Source organism: Doryrhamphus excisus, chromosome 7 (genome assembly GCF_030265055.1).
Source record: "Doryrhamphus excisus isolate RoL2022-K1 chromosome 7, RoL_Dexc_1.0, whole genome shotgun sequence".
NCBI lineage: Eukaryota > Metazoa > Chordata > Actinopteri > Syngnathiformes > Syngnathidae > Doryrhamphus > Doryrhamphus excisus.
This window is the reverse complement of record NC_080472.1, coordinates 13,096,963-13,117,189: the sequence shown is the minus strand read 5'-3', so window position 1 is coordinate 13,117,189 and position 20,227 is coordinate 13,096,963. Positions and strand designations below refer to the sequence as shown.

Genomic DNA, 20,227 nt, shown 5'->3' with positions numbered 1-20,227 from the left:
GCGCTGTTTGACACTTTTTGCTAGAGTCTAGTTTGGCCTGCGTCGCCTTCAAATAAGATCTTTTCAGTTGTCCTGGCAGCTTACGGCCATACTACCCTGAAAACGCCCGATCTCGGAAGCTAAGCAGGGGCGGGCCTGTTTAATACTTGGATGGGAGACCGCCTGGGAATTCCAGGTGCTGTAAGCTTTTTATGGTTTCTGCTCTTGCCTGACAGCAGAGGGCGCTGTTTGACACTTTTTGCTGGAGTCTAATTTGGCCTGCGTCGCCTTCAAATAGGATCTTTTCAGTTGCCCTGGCAGCTTACGGCCATACTACCCTGAAAACGCCCGATCTCGTCCGATCTCGGAAGGTAAGCAGGGGTGGGCCTGGTTAGTACTTGGATGGGAGACCGCCTGGGAATACCAGGTGCTGTAAGTTTTTTATAGTTTCTGCTCTTGCCTGACAGCAGAGGGCGCTGTTTGACACTTTTTGCTGGATCTAGTTTGGCCTGCGTCGCCTTCAAATAAGATCTTTTCAGTTGTCCTGGCAGCTTACGGCCATACTACCCTGAAAACGCCCGATCTCGTCCGATCTCGGAAGCTAAGCAGGGGCGGGCGTGGTTAGTACTTGGATGGGAGACCGCCTGGGAATACCAGGTGCTGTAAGCTTTTTATGGTTTCTGCTCTTGCCTGACAGCAGAGGGCGCTGTTTGACACTTTTTGCTGGAGTCTAGTTTGGCCTGCGTCGCCTTCAAATAGGATCTTTTCAGTTGCCCTGGCAGCTTACGGCCATACTACCCTGAAAACGCCCGATCTCGTCGGACCTCGGAAGCTAAGCAGGGGCGGGCCTGGTTATTACTTGGATGGGAGACCGCCTGGGAATACCAGGTGCTGCAAGCTTTTTATGGTTTCTGCTCTTGCCTGACAGCAGAGGGCGCTGTTTGACACTTTTTGCTGGAGTCTATTTTGGCCTGCGTCGCCTTCAAATAGGATCTTTTCAGTTGACCTGGCAGCTTTCGGCCATACTACCCTGAAAACGCCCGATCTCGGAAGCTAAGCAGGGGCGGGCCTGGTTAGTACTTGGATGGGAGACCGCCTGGGAATACCAGGTGCTGTAAGCTTTTTATGGTTTCTGCTCTTGCCTGACAGCAGAGGGCGCTGTTTGACACTTTTTGCTGGAGTCTAGTTTGGCCTGCGTCGCCTTCAAATAGGATCTTTTCAGTTGCCCTGGCAGCTTACGGCCATACTACCCTGAAAACGCCCGATCTCGTCCGATCTCGGAAGCTAAGCAGGGGCGGGCCTGGTTAGTACTTGGATGGGAGTCCGCCTGGGAATACCAGGTGCTGTAAGCTTTTTATAGTTTATGCTCTTGCCTGACAGCAGAGGGCGCTGTTTGACACTTTTTGCTGGAGTCTAGTTTGGCCTGCGTCGCCTTCAAATAAGATCTTTTCAGTTGTCCTGGCAGCTTACGGCCATACTACCCTGAAAACGCCCGATCTCGTCAGATCTCAGAAGCTAAGCAGCGGCGGGCCTGGTTAGTACTTGGATGGGAGACCGCCTGGGAATACCAGGTGCTGTAAGCTTTTTATGGTTTCTGCTCTTGCCTGACAGCAGAGGGCGCTGTTTGACACTTTTTGCTGGAGTCTAATTTGGCCTGGGTCGCCTTCAAATAGGATCTTTTTAGTAGCCCTGGCAGCATACGGCCATACTACCTTGAAAACGCCCGATCTCGTCCGATCTCGGAAGCTAAGCAGGGGCGGGCCTGGTTAGTACTTGGATGGGAGACCGCCTGGAAAAACCAGGTGCTGTAAGCTTTTTATGGTTTCTGCTCTTGCCTGACAGCAGAGGGCGCTGTTTGACACTTTTTGCTGGAGTCTAGTTTGGCCTGCGTCGCCTTCAAATAAGATCTTTTCAGTTGACCTGGCAGCTTACGGCCATACTACCCTGAAAACGCCCGATCTCGTCCGATCTCGGAAGCTAAGCAGGGGTGGGCCTGGTTAGTACTTGGATGGGAGACCGCCTGGGAATACCAGGTGCTGTAAGCTTTTTATGGTTTCTGCTCTTGCCTGACAGCAGAGGGCGCTGTTTGACACTTTTTGCTGGAGTCTAGTTTGGCCTGCGTCGCCTTCAGATAGGATCTTTTCAGTTGGCCTGGCAGCTTACGGCCATACTACCCTGAAAACGCCCGATCTCGTCCGATCTCGGAAGCTAAGCAGGGGCGGGCCTGGTTAGTACTTGGATGGGAGACCGCCTGGGAATACCAGGTGCTGTAATTTTTTTATGGTTTCTGCTCTTGCCTGACAGCAGAGGGCGCTGTTTGACACTTTTTGCTGGAGTCTAGTTTGGCCTGCGTCGCCTTCAAATAGGATCTTTTCAGTTGCCCTGGCAGCTTACGGCCATACTACCCTGAAAACGCCCGATCTCGTCGGACCTCGGAAGCTAAGCAGGGGCGTGCCTGGTTATTACTTGGATGGGAGACCGCCTGGGAATACCAGGTGCTGCAAGCTTTTTATGGTTTCTGCTCTTGCCTGACAGCAGAGGGCGCTGTTTGACACTTTTTGCTGGAGTCTATTTTGGCCTGCGTCGCCTTCAAATAGGATCTTTTCAGTTGACCTGGCAGCTTTCGGCCATACTACCCTGAAAACGCCCGATCTCGGAAGCTAAGCAGGGGCGGGCCTGGTTAGTACTTGGATGGGAGACCGCCTGGGAATACCAGGTGCTGTAAGCTTTTTATGGTTTCTGCTCTTGCCTGACAGCAGAGGGCGCTGTTTGACACTTTTTGCTGGAGTCTAGTTTGGCCTGCGTCGCCTTCAAATAGGATCTTTTCAGTTGCCCTGGCAGCTTACGGCCATACTACCCTGAAAACGCCCGATCTCGTCCGATCTCGGAAGCTAAGCAGGGGCGGGCCTGGTTAGTACTTGGATGGGAGTCCGCCTGGGAATACCAGGTGCTGTAAGCTTTTTATAGTTTATGCTCTTGCCTGACAGCAGAGGGCGCTGTTTGACACTTTTTGCTGGAGTCTAGTTTGGCCTGCGTCGCCTTCAAATAAGATCTTTTCAGTTGTCCTGGCAGCTTACGGCCATACTACCCTGAAAACGCCCGATCTCGTCAGATCTCAGAAGCTAAGCAGCGGCGGGCCTGGTTAGTACTTGGATGGGAGACCGCCTGGGAATACCAGGTGCTGTAAGCTTTTTATGGTTTCTGCTCTTGCCTGACAGCAGAGGGCGCTGTTTGACACTTTTTGCTGGAGTCTAATTTGGCCTGGGTCGCCTTCAAATAGGATCTTTTTAGTAGCCCTGGCAGCATACGGCCATACTACCTTGAAAACGCCCGATCTCGTCCGATCTCGGAAGCTAAGCAGGGGCGGGCCTGGTTAGTACTTGGATGGGAGACCGCCTGGAAAAACCAGGTGCTGTAAGCTTTTTATGGTTTCTGCTCTTGCCTGACAGCAGAGGGCGCTGTTTGACACTTTTTGCTGGAGTCTAGTTTGGCCTGCGTCGCCTTCAAATAAGATCTTTTCAGTTGACCTGGCAGCTTACGGCCATACTACCCTGAAAACGCCCGATCTCGTCCGATCTCGGAAGCTAAGCAGGGGTGGGCCTGGTTAGTACTTGGATGGGAGACCGCCTGGGAATACCAGGTGCTGTAAGCTTTTTATGGTTTCTGCTCTTGCCTGACAGCAGAGGGCGCTGTTTGACACTTTTTGCTGGAGTCTAGTTTGGCCTGCGTCGCCTTCAGATAGGATCTTTTCAGTTGGCCTGGCAGCTTACGGCCATACTACCCTGAAAACGCCCGATCTCGTCCGATCTCGGAAGCTAAGCAGGGGCGGGCCTGGTTAGTACTTGGATGGGAGACCGCCTGGGAATACCAGGTGCTGTAATTTTTTTATGGTTTCTGCTCTTGCCTGACAGCAGAGGGCGCTGTTTGACACTTTTTCCTGGAGTCTCTTTTGGCCTGCGTCGCCTTCAAATAGGATCTTTTCAGTTGACCTGGCAGCTTACGGCCATACTACCCTGAAAACGCCCGATCCCGTCCGATCTCGGAAGCTAAACAGGGGCAGGCCTGGTTAGTACTTGGATGGGAGACCGACTGGGAATACCAGGTGCTGTAAGCCTTTTATGGTTTCAGGATTCCAACCTGTGCGGGGAAACCCCATTGGATTTCGAGTCCAACGTCTTAACCTCTCGGCCACCGTGACTCCTTGGAAAAGACCAATGGGGGCAGGTGACCCCATTGTCCTAGAACCAAAATTTTGCTGATGTCAAGGATCAGCTGGCAACATGTGCATGGGAGGAAGACACATGGTTTGTGTGAGGGGCTACACAAGTCTTTCCACTTCTAGTTAAAAGCCAGGCACCTCACATTGTTTCCATAAAGTACCAAGGGATTGTCCTGTTGCCCTTGTATTTTGTGGGCAAAAAGGAGGCGTTTGCAAGTGGACCTCAGACCCTATCACTGGTCACCTGAATCCCGGACACTCAGATCAAAAGTCTAATGTTCAGGTGACTGGCTCAAACTTTGTCTTGTCTGACCACTCTTTTGTCCAGAAGATATTTGGGTAATGTGGTCTGTTTTCTTAAACCTGCAAATGTCCAAATACGCAAGGGTATTGTCTTTGTAGGGAGCATTGTAGTACATGTGACATGTATACTACATATGACATCAGAAATGATGGGTCTTTATTCAACAGAAGAAGAACAACATTTCTTTTAAATAACAGCATAGGAGCTGCTGAAACACAGAGAAGGCACTGCTGGGATTTGAACCCAGGATCTCCTGTTTACTAGACATGTCTGTCAAAAAATCACAACAGTATACAGTGTCTTCTCTTAAGGGCCCCTGCTTACCAGTTGATGGGGTTTGACTTGATTCCTTTTAACATAAAAGCATTCCGTCGTCTCTTAATCTATAATCCTGGCTGGCGCTTTTGCAAAAGATAATATTTTCAAGCAGAGCTTCTGTGTTTCACCAGACCTGTGCAGAAACAAACTGAAATCTGTGACGTGATCAACCTAACTTCTGATCAAATGTGTTAGACCATGGAAGCTGGAATGTGCTTTTGAAAAGTCATTGACACGCAGTTTGCCAATTGGGAACCACACAAGTGCTGTGCAAGAGTGGAGCGCAAACATGAATGAACAGTGACACTGGTGACATCCAGAGAACGTCCCTGGGTGGGCTCGAACCACCAGCCTCCCGGTTAACAGCCGAGCGCGCTGACCGATTGCGCCACAGAGACGCACACGCTGCCAACTTCTGTTCAGTTGAAGCCATACTAACACATGCTATGCGTCCAGCATGCCCTTTGTTTTGGATGTGACTCGCACCTTCTGGTGTAACAATCGAGGCATTGCAAACCAGGACACCAGCTTTACTCTTTGATGAACGCAAAGTATTTTAGGGTACAATCCAGGGGTCTTGTGCTCTCAGGGAAATGGCTCTGCCCTTTTTCAACATGAGTTGAGACGAAATGTATTAAAATAGACAGACTGCATTGGTCACTCAATCAGAATTTCTCAGTTTGCCAATTTCAGACTGCGTGACAAAGAATCAAGTCAAACTACATCGACAGGATGGACAGGGAACAACAAAGCAGGGAAGATAGGGGATAGGGAGGAGAGGGGAAAGATGCGACCGCCTTTGTTGAGAGCCAGAGAAGAAGCTCTCATCTCTGCAAGGCCAAGTACAGTATGCCAGAAGATTTTACCTTGTGAGTTGTCCTCATTCCATAAAGGCCTGGATAGCTCAGTTGGTAGAGCATCAGACTTTTAATCTGAGGGTCCAGGGTTCAAGTCCCTGTTCAGGCGGTCAAGGTAGGCCCCTTCCCTGAATAACTTGTTTAAGTAAACCTTTTCGACCAAGCACCTTTGCGATCTTCCAGGACTGTGGGTAAACGCCATTCTCAATAATTAAATTGAAGATACAGTGCGAGACAGGCACCTTGACCAGCTTAGCCACAGCGCCAGCTGTGCATCTGGCACCAACACAAAAAAACAGTTCGCCAATGGGGAAAAATGTTCATACAAGGGAGGGAGTCCAAAGTCCAACACGTGTGAATTGAGAGTCCCTGGGTGGGCTCGGTTATCAAACTCGCTCCCAAGGAAATGTTGGAACTTGGGAAAGCATTAAGAATGGCAAGAAGTAGGATTAAGAATCCTACTTCTTGCCAAAAGCCTACCCTATGGTAGAAGATAAGATATGCCTTCATTCGTCCCTCAGTGGGGAAATTTGCAAGGTCCCGCAAGTTCCGCAACAGCAGTGGGAGTACCTCAGTATGTTTACAGACCATGGACTCCTCCTAAATTTAGATACATAGCCTTATCCATGCCAAAACCACACAACAACCTTGACCAAATCCTGACTGACATAACTGACATCGATTCCACTTCATCTCACATGCGAAGTGAGCGCTCTACCATTTGTGGTCCTACAAGAATGGGATTTGTTTTTGTGTACTTCGAATGAAATGTTTTCCGCATGTTGCAGAATTTTCCACAGGAAAGAAATCTTTAAGATGTATCACCAAAAGAGCTGAACCGCCCAATGTGGGGCTCGAACCCACGACCCTGAGATTAAGAGTCTCATGCTGTCCCGACTGAGCTAACCGGGCATTTTTCTGCCACGATATCACTTTTTAATTTTTTTGAATTGATGTGGTCTTCTTGATGTTTGATCAATTCCACACCCAACCTAGTTTCTCAGGGAACAAAGGAGCGAGAGGTTCACTCATAGCTGAGAACTTTGGAAGTGTAGTCATCTTAACCCTCCTGTTATGTTCATTTGCCAGGAACAGCCATGATGTTCCCGGGTTAGTTTGCATGTTTATTTATCTGAAAGATGTCCAACACCAAAAAAATCCCCACAAGCATTGTTAGTTATTCACTACTAACTCCATTACTAACTATTCTATCAATGTTTAGAGCAATGGTGTACCTTACCTCTCACAGGTAGTGGTTTAGTTAATTTTAATTAATTAATTAATTAATTGAATGAATCAGAGGCATCATGACCAGTCTGCATCAAAACATTATCTGAAATCCTGTGGCAGGTTTCTGGCATTGATTCTTAATTCAGTTGCCATCCCTGATAGATGGTAATGGTAATGGTAATCATGCCCGCGTGGCAGGCGAGTCTCTTTGCTTGTCTGACGTCTGTGTCGCATCCTGATTGGCTGGCAGCAAATGTCAACAACACGCGTGCGGCCCCCGCTTGGCAAGTGAGAATTCTACCACTGAACCACCAATGCCACGTGGGGACACACTGTAAGAGAAAAAAAATTCAACTGTCAAGTGGATGAGCCTCTGCAAAGTGGCGCTGAATGACAACACATCACAATGTCATACTCTTTGGATTCAAGCACCTTCTGGCGTAATGGGATCCACAACAATCACGTCAGCTGTGGATGCAACGTCAATTCGTTCTTGAAGGGCAAGTGACAAAAAGAAGTACATGGTTCACAAATCAGCTGCCAAAGTTTCACTGACCGAGCACCCAGGCACTGCTGGGATTTGAACCCAGGATCTCCTGTTTACTAGACAGGCACTTTGACCAGCTTAGCCACAGTGCCAGCAGTGCATCTGGCACCAACACAAAAACAGTTCGCCAATGGGGAAAAATGTTCATACAAGGGAGGGAGTCCAAAGTCCAACAAATGTGTGAATTGAGAGTCCCTGGGTGGGCTCGAACCACCAACCTCTCAGTTAACAGCCAAACGGGCTGACCAATTGCGCGACAGAGACTACAACAGCATGACTGCAGTCAGGTTTCACTAAGTGCTGTCCACCTTAACTCTCCGGTGGTCCGGTCTGTTACGTTTCAGGTGTCATTCTGAATACTGCCCTTTAGCAGGAAAAGAGCCTTTGTACTTTTACAACATGAGCTCTAAAGAAAGGTATAAGCTGAGATATACTGCATTGGCCGGGAATCGGACCCGGGCCTCCCGCTTGGCAAGCGAGAATTCTACCACTGAACCACCAATGCCACATTGGGAAACACTGTCGGAGAACAAATTAAATTGTCGAGTGGATGTGCCTCTGCAAAGTGGCGCTGAATGACGCACAGGATGCCAGGGGAGGCCGAGTACTAACAGAGCTGAGCGAGAGGGCATAAGAAAAAAAATTGTGACCTTGTGGTGGTTACCCGGCAGCACCAAGGATGTGGCGCACATCTGATGCGTAATGCATGCCAGGTGATGTTCATCTAGCGAGCGGAAATTCTTGTGGGGGACAAGCTCAACAGTAGGAATGTTGAGAGAACTGACCAGTCCGCTATCAATGAAGTTCTCGTCCGCCCCAGAGTCAATTAATGCTGTGGTAGGAGAAGCTTCCCCCGCCCAGGATATCGTACCTTCCACCAGAAGTCGGCCCACCAAAGCGGATGACGCAGCCGGTGTGGTTGGAGCGGGCAGTGCCAGCAGCTGGGGAATATCCCTGGTGGAGGAAGAGCGTTGGCGTGCTGGGCGAACTGGACAGCGGGAAATTGTGTGTAGGACTCCCACAGTACAGGCACAGCCACAGGCGTTGACGGTGACTCCTCTCCACTGACGAAAGGCGACTGGCTCCCAGTTGCATGGGGACGACACTCCCGACGTCATCAGACGGCGCTCCGTGTTTTGTCTGAGTCACGGCTGGTGTGTGTTGCTTTTTGTTGTTTTCTTGCCTGAAAGGACTTCTCGCTCGACCCAATTTTACTCCTGGCGAAACACTGATAATCCAGAACATAGCCTTAAACTGCAGGTGCATTAGTTGGAGGGCTCGTGGCCACCTGGTCACCTGAACAGGGACTTGAATCCCGGACACTCAGATCAAAAGTTTAATGTTCAGGTGATTGGCTCAACCTTTGTCCAGAAGATATTAGGCTTGTCCATGTGGTCAGTTTAAGACCTCTGTCGATCTTGGAGGTGGCCATTTTGGGACAGGGGCTTCTTCATCTCTGCAAGGTCAAGTACAGTATGCCAGAAGATTTTGCCTTGTGAGTTGTCTTCATTCATCAAGGCCCTGGATAGCTCAGTTGGTAGAGCATCAGACTTTTAATCTGATTGTCCAGGGTTCAAGTCCCGGTTCAGGTGGAGAAGAGTCAACCCCACATTACCAGCATGGGGACATACCAACCCAAGATGAGAACACACTGGGCCAGGTACACAGCAACACATGTGGCAGAAACACAGCTTCACCCTGGCCCCTCTTTTAGCCTCTACTGAAAAAGTGGAACCCCACCTTTGCAGCTGAAATCGCTCAGTTGGGCGAGTGCGAGAATTAAGATTTAAAGGTCCGTGGTTCAGGATTTGGAAGCGTTCAGCCAAATCATGCGGGCAAGACGCGAAAAGATGAACATTTCCAGGGCCGAGGCCAAAGCTTTAAAAGAATTAAGAACAAACAGACAAATCGTAATCAAACCAGCAGATAAAGAGAGCGCGGTGGTGATTTTGGGACGAGAACAGTACACCCAAGAGGTTTATCGACAGCTGAACGATCAAAGATATAGAAAACTACAAAATCCAATTGTTCGGCAGACAATGCCAATGGTACGAGAGATCGTGTATAAATTGTATTATAAAAAGTTCATCCTAACCATCAGAAATAAGTTCAGACAATGGTCCGGCGTTCGTGCAAAAAGTAGGGTTAGCCTAACCCTAACCCAAACCCAAACCATATTGTACAACAACTGCGAATAAAACAAAGGTTCGGGTTTGTCTATCATCCCCAGTCCCAGGGAATGGTAGAACGAGTAAATGGGACACTCAAAGCCAAGCTCAATAAAATCTGTGCTTGCGCAAAGTTAAATTGTGCGGATGCACTAACAATTGCATTAATGAGCTATCGCATGCAAACTAACAGAATTACACATCTAACACCGCATGAGATGCTTACGGGTCGACCCATGCCAGCACTGCATTTGAGAGGGCCTTATAAAGGGCCCCCACTTGAGCAGTTGCAAAATGAATTGACTATATAAAATATGTTAACTGCCATACATGGAGCTATCTATGTGCAGGAGAAAAACAGGGTTCCTGAGTCGACAAAGGTGACTTGGTGGTGCCAGGCAACCAGGTGTACATCAAAGTGTACAGGCGAAAGTGGCACGAGCCAAGACGATTGGGACCCTATAAGGTGGTTGAGCAGCCTTACCTATTTCCCAATCCGGACGATCGTGAGGATGATGGCACTGACTCAGAGGACTCGATGAGCCATGAGGTATGACTGTTGCTATGATTGGCAAGGGAGCCGGACCTGGAGCTGAACATCACCATCTTTAAGTCACTATGCGAGTCCTCTCCACGAACTATGCTGATATTGCTTGAGAAACCGCCATGCCATGGACAGGACTGATCTAGAAGGGCAAGGGACTTGACGGGACTGAACAACAATGCACTCACTTACAGTTAATAAGTGTGGGTAATACCAGTCAATCAGTAGTAACACGTGTACTGGTTCAGTTGTTCAGCACTACTTACTATGTTAGGAGTATATCAGTCACTCACTATTCCAGTTGCCTTATACAGTACTTTAGAGCATTAAGGACTTTACACGGTCACTATAGACACAAAGGTGTGTTTTGTTTAGATTTGTTTTGCAGTTAGATTCCATTTATATATTAAAGGGTGTAGTGGATATGTTATTTATGTAACTCATAAATTGCAATAGTCACCAGACACTCAAATAGTAAGCATAGGGTCAGAGTTAGGAAGGGAATGTTCCAGCGAAGTTGGCGCCAACCAAGGGAACCCGCCGACTGAGCCATTCCGGAGGACCGCCCTCCTCCTACATGTGATGTGGCAAGTCACCACCTCATCTCGACGAAAGGAGCCCCTCATTACAAAGGGTCCCTCCAGATGACATCGTGCTGACCATCGGCGGGTGGTCGAAGAAAGGGACTGAAGATGGCCAACACCGTTTGTACAGAGGCACAATAATCCTCTGGGCGGTGAAAATGTGAGCAGAAACATTGCTCTTAACCAATTCTGCTCTCGCCCTGGGCCTTGAATCCCAGACCACAACACTTCCCCTTCCCCAGGCCCATGTTCCAGGAGGGCAGCGAGATCCCCTTGAATGTCATATGTGAATTCTCTTCGGAAATGGTAACGTGCCAAGGGGCCAAGACTGGACCAAGAGACATTATTTGTTGTTTTGGGAGTTTGGTACCCCCAAAAGGGGGGAATATATTGTAAAATGACTACTCTTTTGCACATTGCATATGACTTTTCTTCTTGGTAAACTCTAGTTGAACTTAAGAGGGCTACGTGACTTGGGGAGGCCAACCTGACCTGATTGTTACACAAGATGTTTTCGGATGTTTGGAGTCCAAGATGTTCTGCCAAAATACTTAGGTCCAGTCAGGAGGCATGACCAGATAGGGACTGAATTCTGGAAATCCACGTCATCGTTATTGTTCATGAGGTCTATATAAGTGCTGTATTAAATAAACAAGAGCACCCTTTCCCGACAACTGCAGACGTGGTTCGTGTTGCATTACTTGCCAACAAGAGGAACCCGACGAGTACGAGGACCAGCTGTCCCTGCACCTGGACCTGATGGCGCGAGGGGAAGTGGTTTCCCCCATGGACCCGGCCTCCTCCCCGGCAACAGAGTCAGAGAACTTACTTGACGACACCCCACTGCTGACTTCCACGCCGCCAACGAAATCACCTGTGGAAAAAGAAGGCCAATGGGAAGAGCTGCTGGCGGACATCAGTTTCGACAGCTCTATGTCCGGCTCAATTGGCGGGAGCCTAAAGCAACTGGTCCAGCGACATTGGAACACCACCAGGAAAATGGTCAACCGGAAACTTACCGTGTGGAAGAAATTTGTCATCCTGGGAGATTCTAACGTGTCCCGGTTCCCACCACATGACTTCCCAGAACTGCAGGTTGACAGCTTTCCGCGGGGCCACCTTTAGGAGTAGCCGAGGCGCTACTCACCAAGGCAGTCATTCACACCAAGGTGGAATAACTGGTGTTGTCCTTCGGGATCAACAGTAGAACTCAGAAATTCAAAGAGACCACCTCCAGGCAGTTGCAGGCACTTTGGAAAGAGGCCAAGCGGGTCTTCCTGGAGGCGGCAGTTTTCATCCCATTAGTTAACCACTCACCATACTAATGCCTACTGAGAACCCTCAATGAGTATATTGAGGATAGACTACCGTCCATCCCGCTTCTGCAGGACAATCTGTTCCACACAGACCCAGACTGCATACCCAGACCACGTCCACTGCTGAAGCAATGCTCAGGCATTGGACACGATTTTTAAACTTGTAGGCCCCCAAAGGACAAAGTCCCTGGGGGGTCCCAAGTTTCACTAAATTGCCAAAATGTTAAAGTGTTATCCCCCAGTTTCAATCCATCCGGAGCACAATTATCCCTGTTATCCAAAGGCCTACCTTTTATACCTACCCAATCAGAAAACAAGAATTATAAATTGGAAAAACACAAAAGACTACTTTGGGATGTGCAAGAATATCATAGACGGCTTAGACTTATTGAATTTTTCGGTAGAGAAGAAGAAGAAAAAAGTGCATAGCCAAAGTTCCATCCCCCCTCGATTTGCCCCCCCCCCCCCACTTAACACAATCTCCCCCGCCCTACACACCCTAATTAGAAAAGATAGGGAACTAGCCGAACAAAAACCTGAGGAAAAGGATAACCTAACCAAAAGGGAAAGAGCCGCACTAAAGGAATTGAATAGGGATAGCTCCATAGTTATCAAACCGGTGGACAAGGGATCATCTATAGTAATTCTTAGCAGAGAACAGTACGTCTGGGAGGGACAAAGACAATCAGGGGACCCCACTTATAAAAAACTTACACAACCCATGTATACACAAACGATACCCCTAGTTCGAAAAATCATCAAAGAACTCATCTATCAAAAATCCATCAAAACCCGAGACTTGGAATCCCCCACACCACATCCCCCGGGTAGACCAATTGTATCGGATTGTGGTAGTGAAACATATGGTACGGCTATATTTATTGACTTCTATCTTAACCCACTCTCCAACAAACATTTGGCTTATGTGAAAGATACCTACAATTTTGTCGAGTTAGTCCAAAAAAATTAAATTTCTTATTTTTTTCGCTAGACGTGGACAATATGTACACGAATATCGATACCAAGAGGGGCCTAGAAGCTGTCAAATACATATTTGATGAATACCCTGACAGGACAAGACCCCAGAAACAACTTTTACAATTATTGGAAATTAACCTCACTGGAAATGATTTTGAATTTAACTCAGAGTACGTCCAGTGGCTGGGCTTGTTGTGGGCGACCTGATGAGACCACCACTTAGCATGTGGCATGTGCGAGAGACTAGTCCGGGCGAGACCGGTGCAACTCATACTTACCTGGCAGGGGAGATACCATGATCAAGAAGGTGGTTCACCCAGGGTCGAGCCATTGCACATGGGTTGAGCTGACCTCTGCGAATTCCCCAAACGTGGGAATCTCGACTGCATAATTTGTGGTAGTGGGGGACTGTGTTCGCGCTCTCCCCTTATCCTGTGTTTAAGACAAGAGGCAGGTGCAGCACCGCGCTGAGCTCCTTGGCTTGCGAGTGCAGCCAGACCAAGCAAGAAACGACCAGCCCAGCACTACCAATGCTTGCTGAAAATGTCTGCCCGTCCGCGGGAGACAACCAACCAGCCATGAGGCCGATCTGCTCTCAGTCAGGAAACCTCAATGAGAAACGGCGACAAGACAGAGAAAGGGGCGTCGGCAACCATTTCGATTGATCTGAGTCTAAAGTTCAAGGTTTGCTCGCAGGCAAATTTGAAGCAGCGAGAATGAGCAATCCGCACCTCTGAGTAGGAGTTCATGGTTCTCACCTAAAAAAGGATAGCTTATAGCCGTAATCGTGTTGTTGTTTGTATTCTGTGTTTTCTCTCTGCAAGGTCAAGTACAGTATGCCAGAAGATTTTGCCTTGTGAGTTGTCCTCATTCATCAAGGCCCTGGATAGCTCAGTTGTTAGAGCATCAGACTTTTAATCTGATTGTCCAGGGTTCAAGTCCCGGTTCAGGTGGAGAAGAGTCGACCCCACATTACCAGCATGGGGACATACCAACCCAAGATGAGAACACACTGGGCCAGGTACACAGCAACACATGTGGCAGAAACACAGCTTCACCCTGGCCCCTCTTTTAGCCTCTACTGAAAAAGTGGAACACCACCTTTGCAGCTGAATCGCTCAGTCGGGCGAGTGCGAGAATTAAGATTTAAAGGTCCGTGGTTCAAGCCTGGGTTTGAGCACAATCCCTATTTACGTTGCGACTTTGCCAATAGTTTGAAAATGCTTATTGGCAGGCTGAAAGGACCTTAACTTCATTCATCAAAAGGCCACCCCTTCAGACAACGTTAGAGGAGGTTACAAGCCAAACCTGTCAAGCCGTGATTGTGATTTCATGTTTTGTTGAAGAAAAGCCCATAATTTGTGGAACAATTTTCCCTACAAGGGAGAAACATTTGTCAATTTGGACAATTGTCAATATGCCCCCACTTTGGACACATTTGTTTGGCAACTGCTTCACCAGTCCCCTTAAAGGGCTCACCCTTCATAGTGTAGTGGTTAGCACGTTTGCCTTACATGCAAAAGGTCCCTAGTTGGAAACTGGGTGGAAGCAAGGCCGTTCAATTCCTTCTTTCACAAAAAAATCAAGGTGACAAATGGGAACAAGGATATGTGCTTGATCCCTGAAGGTGTGTACACGGGCATCTGTCCCCAGTTTGGACACACAATCCATATTTCCCGGATGACTGATCGGGTGCGTCACTGGCCTGCACGAAGGGGCTTATAGGAAGGAGGTGGCCGCTGTGGTGTCGTTGCATGCAAACAACATCCTCATCCTTGACACAGCGAAGACCAAGGAGGAGAATAATCATGGATTCGGTCCGCTTACACTGGCAGGATTTCACCAGTCCTGTTGAAAGCCTGGCCACTGGTGTGGTTTCCGTCATGCAGTGGTTCGCCTAACACTGAAGACACTCCTTCGCCGGCGCTGTGGCTTAGTTGGTCGAAGTTCCTGTCTCGTAAACAGGAGATCCTGGGTTCAAATCCCAGCAGTGCCTTGCATATGTGTTTCAGCGACTCCATTTTTTTCTCTCCAACATTTCAAGTAAATGTTTTGAATCAGATGTCATGTTCTGTTGAAGAAATATCCATCATTTCTGATGTCATATGTAGCATAAATGTCATATGTACTACAATGGTCTCGACAAAGGCAAAAACATTGTGCATTTGGACATTTGCGGGGCTAAGAAATTAGCAAAACAAAAGAGGTTCGGGTCTAACATTTAAGGGAAGCGCTCTACTATCTGAGGTAATTCCCCTGCTGCTGCAATGTTGGCAGAGAAGGTCCAGTCACAGAACTATTTTGGTTCCTTTGCTGGAGTACGTCAAAGTGACACTGTCTCTGCCTTGCTGAGTGCAGACATAAAGCATGTGGATGCCTGCGAGGCTTCCCCCACCCACCCGGAGTTCAGTTCGCAGGGTGTCATTGCGACACATAGCAGTTGCCATGGAGAAGTCCGTGGTGGGCCAGAGAAGAGAAACAACAGGTGTCCATGAACGAATGTAGGAGGGTCAGAGCGTCCCGCTGCAGCAATCTCTTGGGAGAAGTTGTTTTCACAACACGACCTTGGTTAGCCGTGGGGCTGGTGGGGACGCCGAAATCCAGATTAAGAATATTGTTTGGGTTGGGTCGGGCAGCCACATTCCAATAGACCGGACCACCCTATTGTCCTTTCTGGCCTCCCAATTGATCCAACTGCTTTTGCAAAGCCGAAATCTTCACCAAGATGGTATCCTTGTTGTGATTGGTAGTCACAGTCAGTGTGTGAACGGCTTTGCCCACCAAATCATTCACGATGGGCAGCTGTGGGCCAGCTCGATCCGCTGCCTTCATCATCATACGAATTTTGCGATACACCAGGAAAGTGCCCAATCCAATCAGCAACAGACCTGTTATCATGGTTCCGAATAGGTAGACGTCTTCGATGTCCTCCACGGAAAGAATCGCCAGGCACATGACCTTCCACTTCCCCCAACTGTCCATCACGTACCCAGCGGTGAACGTTCCGTCAGGGCAGGCAGGTTCCCCCGTACCTGAGCTTCTCGTCGAGAAGATCGTGTCAATTGCGTGGAGAGACCAGTTGATCAATTCCATGATTTAGGCTTTTGGAGAGCAGTGCAGTGAGAGGCTCTTGAGGAAGTAGAAGACGAGACTAGACAAGACAAAGACGCTAAGCAGGGAAGATAAGGGATAGGGAGGAGAGGGGAAAGATGTGACCGCCTTCGTTGAGAGCCAGAGAGGATTGTACCCAAAAATACTTTGCGTTCATCAAAGAGTAAAGCTGGTGTCCTGGTTTGCAATGCCTCAATTGTTACACCAGAAGGTGCGAGTCACATCCAAAACAAAGGGCATGCTGGACGCATAGCAACTGAACAGAAGTTGGCAAGGTGTGAGTCTCTGTGGAGCAATCGGTCAGCGCGCTCGGCTGTTAACCGGGAGGCTGGTGGTTCGAGCCCACCCAGGGACGTTCTCTGGATGCATCAGTGTCACTGTTCCTTCATGTTTGTGCTCCACTCTTGCACAGCACTTGTGTGGTTCCCAATTGGCAAACTGCGTGTCAATGACTTTTCAAAAGCACATTCCAGCTTCCATGGTCTAACACATTTGATCAGAAGTTAGGTTGATCAAGTCACAGATTTCAGTTTGAAGCTCTGCTTGAAAATATTAGCTTTTGCAAAAGCGCCAGCCAGGATTATAGATTAAGAGACGACGGAATGCTTTTATGTTAAAAGGAATCAAGTCAAACCCCATCAACTGGTAAGCAGGGGCCCTTAAGAGAAGACACTGTATACTGTTGTGATTTTTTGACAGACATGTCTAGTAAACAGGAGATCCTGGGTTCAAATCCCAGCAGTGCCTTCTCTGTGTTTCAGCACCTCCTATGCTGTTATTTAAAATAAATGTTGTTCTTGTTCTGTTGAATAAAGACCCATCATTTCTGATGTCATATGTAGTATACATGTCACATGTACTACAATGCTCCCTACAAAGATGTATTTGGACATTTGCAGGTTTAAGAAAACAGACCACATTAGCCAAATATCTTCTGGACAAAAGAGTGGTCAGACAAGACAAAGTTTGAGCCAGTCACCTGAACATTAGACTTTTGATCTGAGTGTCCGGGATTCAAGTCCCTGTTCAGGTGACCAGCGATAGGGTCTGAGGTCCACTTGCAAACGCCTCCTTTTTGCCCACAAAATACAAGGGCAACAGGACAATCCCTTGGTACTTTATGGAAACAATGTGAGGTGCCTGGCTTTTAACTAGAAGTGGAAAGACTTGTGTAGCCCCTCACACAAACCATGTGTCTTCCTCCCATGCACATGTTGCCAGCTGATCCTTGACATCAGCAAAATTTTTGTTCTAGGACAATGGGGTCACCTGCCCCCATTGGTCTTTTCCAAGGAGTCACGGTGGCCGAGAGGTTAAGGCGTTGGACTCGAAATCCAATGGGGTTTCCCCCGTTTTCTTTACCTCTCCCCGGTCTTTCAGCGGCCTTGTCGAGGGTGTTTCACAGGTGGGTGGGTGGTGTGATGTTGGATATGGGGGCCAGTGGGTTGTCGCCCTTTTGTTGTTCCTGAAGCACATAAAGAAGAGTGGCCAGTACGGCCACTGTACTGGCCGTACTGGCCACTGTACTGGCCACTCTTGATCTTCTTGATCAAGCATCAAGAAGACCACATCAATTTAAAAAAATTAAAAAGTGATATCTTGGCAGAAAAATGCCCGGTTAGCTCAGTCGGGAGCGCATGAGACTCTTAATCTCAGGGTCGTGGGTTCGAGCCCCACATTGGGCGGTTCAGCTCTTTTGGTGATACATCTTAAAGATTTCTTTCCTGTGGAAAATTCTGCAACATGCGGAAAACATTTCATTCGAAGTACACAAAAACAAATCCCATTCTTGTAGGACCACAAATGGTAGAGCGCTCACTTCGCATGTGAGATGAAGTGGAATCGATGCCTGCATTCTCCAAATGGTATATTATGCCTTTTTCTTGCCAAAAAAGCATTCTCAATCTCCCACATCGTACCGGATGCTTGGATTAATTGCATTCTAATGATGTTTCCTAAAAACACAGGTGGTGTCAAAACTGGTGCATTAGTATAGTCCGATGAGGATGGGATTCGAACCCATGCGTGCAGAACACAATGGATTAGCAGTCCATCACCTTAACCTCTCGGTCACCTCATCTCCTTTGTGGACATGGTCTTGTTGACTCAAAATGACACATCTTAATTAGTGTTTTGGTGTTGCAGAAATTGTGGCAGCCTTCCTGTGCAGCGGGGGGATTTAACTCAAAGGCTAGAGTTCTTGCTCTACATGCAAGAAATAGCGGGTTTGAGACCCGTATTGTCGAAATGATATGTTATGGCTTTTTTTGCCAACAAAAGCGTTCTTGATCTCCGACATCGTACCTTATACTTTGATTCATTGCATGCTAATAATGTTTACTAAAAATACAGGTGTGGTCAAAACTAGTGTATTTTTACATCACCACACTTCAAGTGGACAGATAATCTTGTCTTTTCAGACAATACAATTACAAAAGCAACACACACCTGCCATGACCCTGAATCGGCCGGGGTTGTTGCGGCCACAACACAGAGTAGGAACCACTATACAATTACGGCTGTGAGCTATGCTTTTCTGGGCAAGAACCATAAACTCAGACTTGGAGGTGCAGATTGCTCATTCCAGCTGGTTCTTTTTCGTCTGCGAGCAAAGCTTGAATTTCATGTGGGTGTTGTCCTGGCAGGAGAAACATTTTAGCTTGTGTCGGCATGGCTACCGTGACAATGGCCCATTTTCCTTTCCAGTAAATGTGCATCAGCTGAACACTTTGCAGACCTAATGCTGTGAACATTTGTTGTATGTCACCTCCCAACTGAACTTGTCTGGTCTTAATATGTAATTGTCTGGCTGTGTTGTTGTGATCGATGTTGATGAAATCAAGAGAACAAAGTCACCCCTTTACAAACTATTTGCCAACTCACGATGCAAACAGCGATTGTGCTGAAAACTGGGCTTGAACCAGGGACCTTTAGATAGTCAGTCCAACGCTCTCCCAAATAAGCAATTTCAGCTGCAAAGGTGTTTCTCTGCATTTTCAGTCTGGGCTAAAAGTGGGGGTAGGGTGAAGCTGTGTCTGTGCCACGTACTATGTTGCTGTGTACCTGGTCCAGTGTGTTCTCATCTTGTTTTGGAATGTCCCCATGCTGGTAACGGGTGGGGAATAGAGTCCGTTGATGACGATAAGCGGGGCAGAAAATGGATGGAGTTCACTGGTTGAAGTCGCCAGGTACCATAAAAATGGCAATGGGCCACAAGCGTGTTCTGAATTCCCCTTTGGCCAAATTGGCTAAATGGCCGTACAAAAAGCACCATACTTGGAGCCTGTGGTCAATGTCAACAGTCGGGCTAATTCAGTTCCGTTGAGACGGTGATTATGTACCAAGTCAGTTATGTCAATCAGGATTTGGTCAAGGTTGTTGTGTGGTTTTGGCATGGATAAGGCTATGTATCTAAATTTAGGAGGAGTCCATGGTCTGTAAACATACTGAGATACTCCCCCTGCTGTTGCGGAACTTGCGGGAACTTGCAAATTTTCCCACTGAGGGACGAATAAAGCTCCTCTCGCTCCTTCTGAAACAAGGTTGTCTGTGGAATTGATCAAACATCAAGATGGCCACATCGATAAAAAAGAAAAACAAAAAATTATATCTACAGCAGAAAAAGGCTTGGTTAGCTCAGTGGGTAGAGCATGAGACTCTTACTCTCAGGGTCCTGGGTTTGAGACCCACATTGGGTGTGCATGTGAGGAAGACACTTGGTTTGTGTGCGGGGCTACACAAGCCTTTCCAGTTCCAGTTAAAAGGTAGGCACCTCAGGCAGGCATTGGTGGTTCAGTGGTAGAATTCTCGCTTGCCAAGCGGGAGGCCCGGGTCTGATCCCCGGCCAATACAGTATATCTAAGCTTTTACCTAGAGCTCATGTTGAAAAAGGACAAAGGCTCTTTTCCTGCCAAAGGGCAGAACTCAGAATGACACCTGAAAAGTAACAGACCGAACCACCTGAGAGTTAAGGTGGACAGCACTTGAGTATTTGCAAATTTCTGTCAGAAGTGGAAACTTACTGAAACCTTACTGCAGTAACGCGGATGTAGTCTCTATGGAGCAATTGGTC

At 47.9% G+C, this 20,227-nt stretch overlaps 22 non-coding genes and 4 pseudogenes across 22 annotated transcripts; 22 read left to right on the top strand and 4 right to left on the bottom strand.

Annotated features, from left to right (window-relative positions):
• Positions 1-78: 78 nt before the first annotated feature.
• On the top strand, positions 79-187 carry LOC131133456 (5S ribosomal RNA; annotated as a pseudogene).
• Positions 188-299: 112 nt separating this feature from the next.
• Positions 300-418, top strand: LOC131133798 (5S ribosomal RNA). Its single transcript, XR_009131075.1, has one exon. It is a non-coding gene; the product is annotated as a 5S ribosomal RNA (ribosomal RNA).
• Positions 419-529: 111 nt separating this feature from the next.
• Positions 530-648, top strand: LOC131133985 (5S ribosomal RNA). Its single transcript, XR_009131257.1, has one exon. It is a non-coding gene; the product is annotated as a 5S ribosomal RNA (ribosomal RNA).
• Positions 649-760: 112 nt separating this feature from the next.
• LOC131133183 (5S ribosomal RNA) lies at positions 761-879 on the top strand. The gene has a single exon (XR_009130763.1). It is a non-coding gene; the product is annotated as a 5S ribosomal RNA (ribosomal RNA).
• A 112-nt stretch (positions 880-991) lies between these two features.
• On the top strand, positions 992-1,100 carry LOC131133375 (5S ribosomal RNA; annotated as a pseudogene).
• Positions 1,101-1,212: 112 nt separating this feature from the next.
• LOC131133722 (5S ribosomal RNA) lies at positions 1,213-1,331 on the top strand. The gene has a single exon (XR_009131001.1). It is a non-coding gene; the product is annotated as a 5S ribosomal RNA (ribosomal RNA).
• A 112-nt stretch (positions 1,332-1,443) lies between these two features.
• On the top strand, positions 1,444-1,562 carry LOC131133046 (5S ribosomal RNA). The gene has a single exon (XR_009130630.1). It is a non-coding gene; the product is annotated as a 5S ribosomal RNA (ribosomal RNA).
• Positions 1,563-1,674: 112 nt separating this feature from the next.
• Positions 1,675-1,793, top strand: LOC131133026 (5S ribosomal RNA). Its single transcript, XR_009130611.1, has one exon. It is a non-coding gene; the product is annotated as a 5S ribosomal RNA (ribosomal RNA).
• A 112-nt stretch (positions 1,794-1,905) lies between these two features.
• Positions 1,906-2,024, top strand: LOC131133616 (5S ribosomal RNA). The gene has a single exon (XR_009130897.1). It is a non-coding gene; the product is annotated as a 5S ribosomal RNA (ribosomal RNA).
• A 112-nt stretch (positions 2,025-2,136) lies between these two features.
• On the top strand, positions 2,137-2,255 carry LOC131133888 (5S ribosomal RNA). The gene has a single exon (XR_009131164.1). It is a non-coding gene; the product is annotated as a 5S ribosomal RNA (ribosomal RNA).
• A 112-nt stretch (positions 2,256-2,367) lies between these two features.
• Positions 2,368-2,486, top strand: LOC131133350 (5S ribosomal RNA; annotated as a pseudogene).
• A 112-nt stretch (positions 2,487-2,598) lies between these two features.
• LOC131133374 (5S ribosomal RNA) lies at positions 2,599-2,707 on the top strand (annotated as a pseudogene).
• A 112-nt stretch (positions 2,708-2,819) lies between these two features.
• Positions 2,820-2,938, top strand: LOC131133721 (5S ribosomal RNA). Its single transcript, XR_009131000.1, has one exon. It is a non-coding gene; the product is annotated as a 5S ribosomal RNA (ribosomal RNA).
• Positions 2,939-3,050: 112 nt separating this feature from the next.
• LOC131133045 (5S ribosomal RNA) lies at positions 3,051-3,169 on the top strand. Its single transcript, XR_009130629.1, has one exon. It is a non-coding gene; the product is annotated as a 5S ribosomal RNA (ribosomal RNA).
• A 112-nt stretch (positions 3,170-3,281) lies between these two features.
• LOC131133025 (5S ribosomal RNA) lies at positions 3,282-3,400 on the top strand. The gene has a single exon (XR_009130610.1). It is a non-coding gene; the product is annotated as a 5S ribosomal RNA (ribosomal RNA).
• A 112-nt stretch (positions 3,401-3,512) lies between these two features.
• On the top strand, positions 3,513-3,631 carry LOC131133498 (5S ribosomal RNA). Its single transcript, XR_009130884.1, has one exon. It is a non-coding gene; the product is annotated as a 5S ribosomal RNA (ribosomal RNA).
• A 112-nt stretch (positions 3,632-3,743) lies between these two features.
• On the top strand, positions 3,744-3,862 carry LOC131133887 (5S ribosomal RNA). The gene has a single exon (XR_009131163.1). It is a non-coding gene; the product is annotated as a 5S ribosomal RNA (ribosomal RNA).
• A 112-nt stretch (positions 3,863-3,974) lies between these two features.
• LOC131133539 (5S ribosomal RNA) lies at positions 3,975-4,093 on the top strand. Its single transcript, XR_009130888.1, has one exon. It is a non-coding gene; the product is annotated as a 5S ribosomal RNA (ribosomal RNA).
• Positions 4,094-5,144: 1,051 nt separating this feature from the next.
• On the bottom strand, positions 5,145-5,218 carry trnan-guu (transfer RNA asparagine (anticodon GUU)). The gene has a single exon. It is a non-coding gene; the product is annotated as a tRNA-Asn (tRNA).
• A 495-nt stretch (positions 5,219-5,713) lies between these two features.
• Positions 5,714-5,786, top strand: trnak-uuu (transfer RNA lysine (anticodon UUU)). The gene has a single exon. It is a non-coding gene; the product is annotated as a tRNA-Lys (tRNA).
• A 1,686-nt stretch (positions 5,787-7,472) lies between these two features.
• Positions 7,473-7,546, bottom strand: trnat-agu (transfer RNA threonine (anticodon AGU)). The gene has a single exon. It is a non-coding gene; the product is annotated as a tRNA-Thr (tRNA).
• Positions 7,547-7,888: 342 nt separating this feature from the next.
• On the bottom strand, positions 7,889-7,959 carry trnag-gcc (transfer RNA glycine (anticodon GCC)). The gene has a single exon. It is a non-coding gene; the product is annotated as a tRNA-Gly (tRNA).
• Positions 7,960-13,314: 5,355 nt separating this feature from the next.
• LOC131133620 (U1 spliceosomal RNA) lies at positions 13,315-13,473 on the top strand. The gene has a single exon (XR_009130902.1). It is a non-coding gene; the product is annotated as a U1 spliceosomal RNA (small nuclear RNA).
• Positions 13,474-14,966: 1,493 nt separating this feature from the next.
• On the top strand, positions 14,967-15,040 carry trnat-cgu (transfer RNA threonine (anticodon CGU)). Its single transcript has one exon. It is a non-coding gene; the product is annotated as a tRNA-Thr (tRNA).
• A 1,396-nt stretch (positions 15,041-16,436) lies between these two features.
• On the top strand, positions 16,437-16,510 carry trnan-guu (transfer RNA asparagine (anticodon GUU)). The gene has a single exon. It is a non-coding gene; the product is annotated as a tRNA-Asn (tRNA).
• A 1,643-nt stretch (positions 16,511-18,153) lies between these two features.
• trnas-gcu (transfer RNA serine (anticodon GCU)) lies at positions 18,154-18,235 on the bottom strand. Its single transcript has one exon. It is a non-coding gene; the product is annotated as a tRNA-Ser (tRNA).
• Between the last annotated feature and the right edge of the window lie 1,992 nt (positions 18,236-20,227).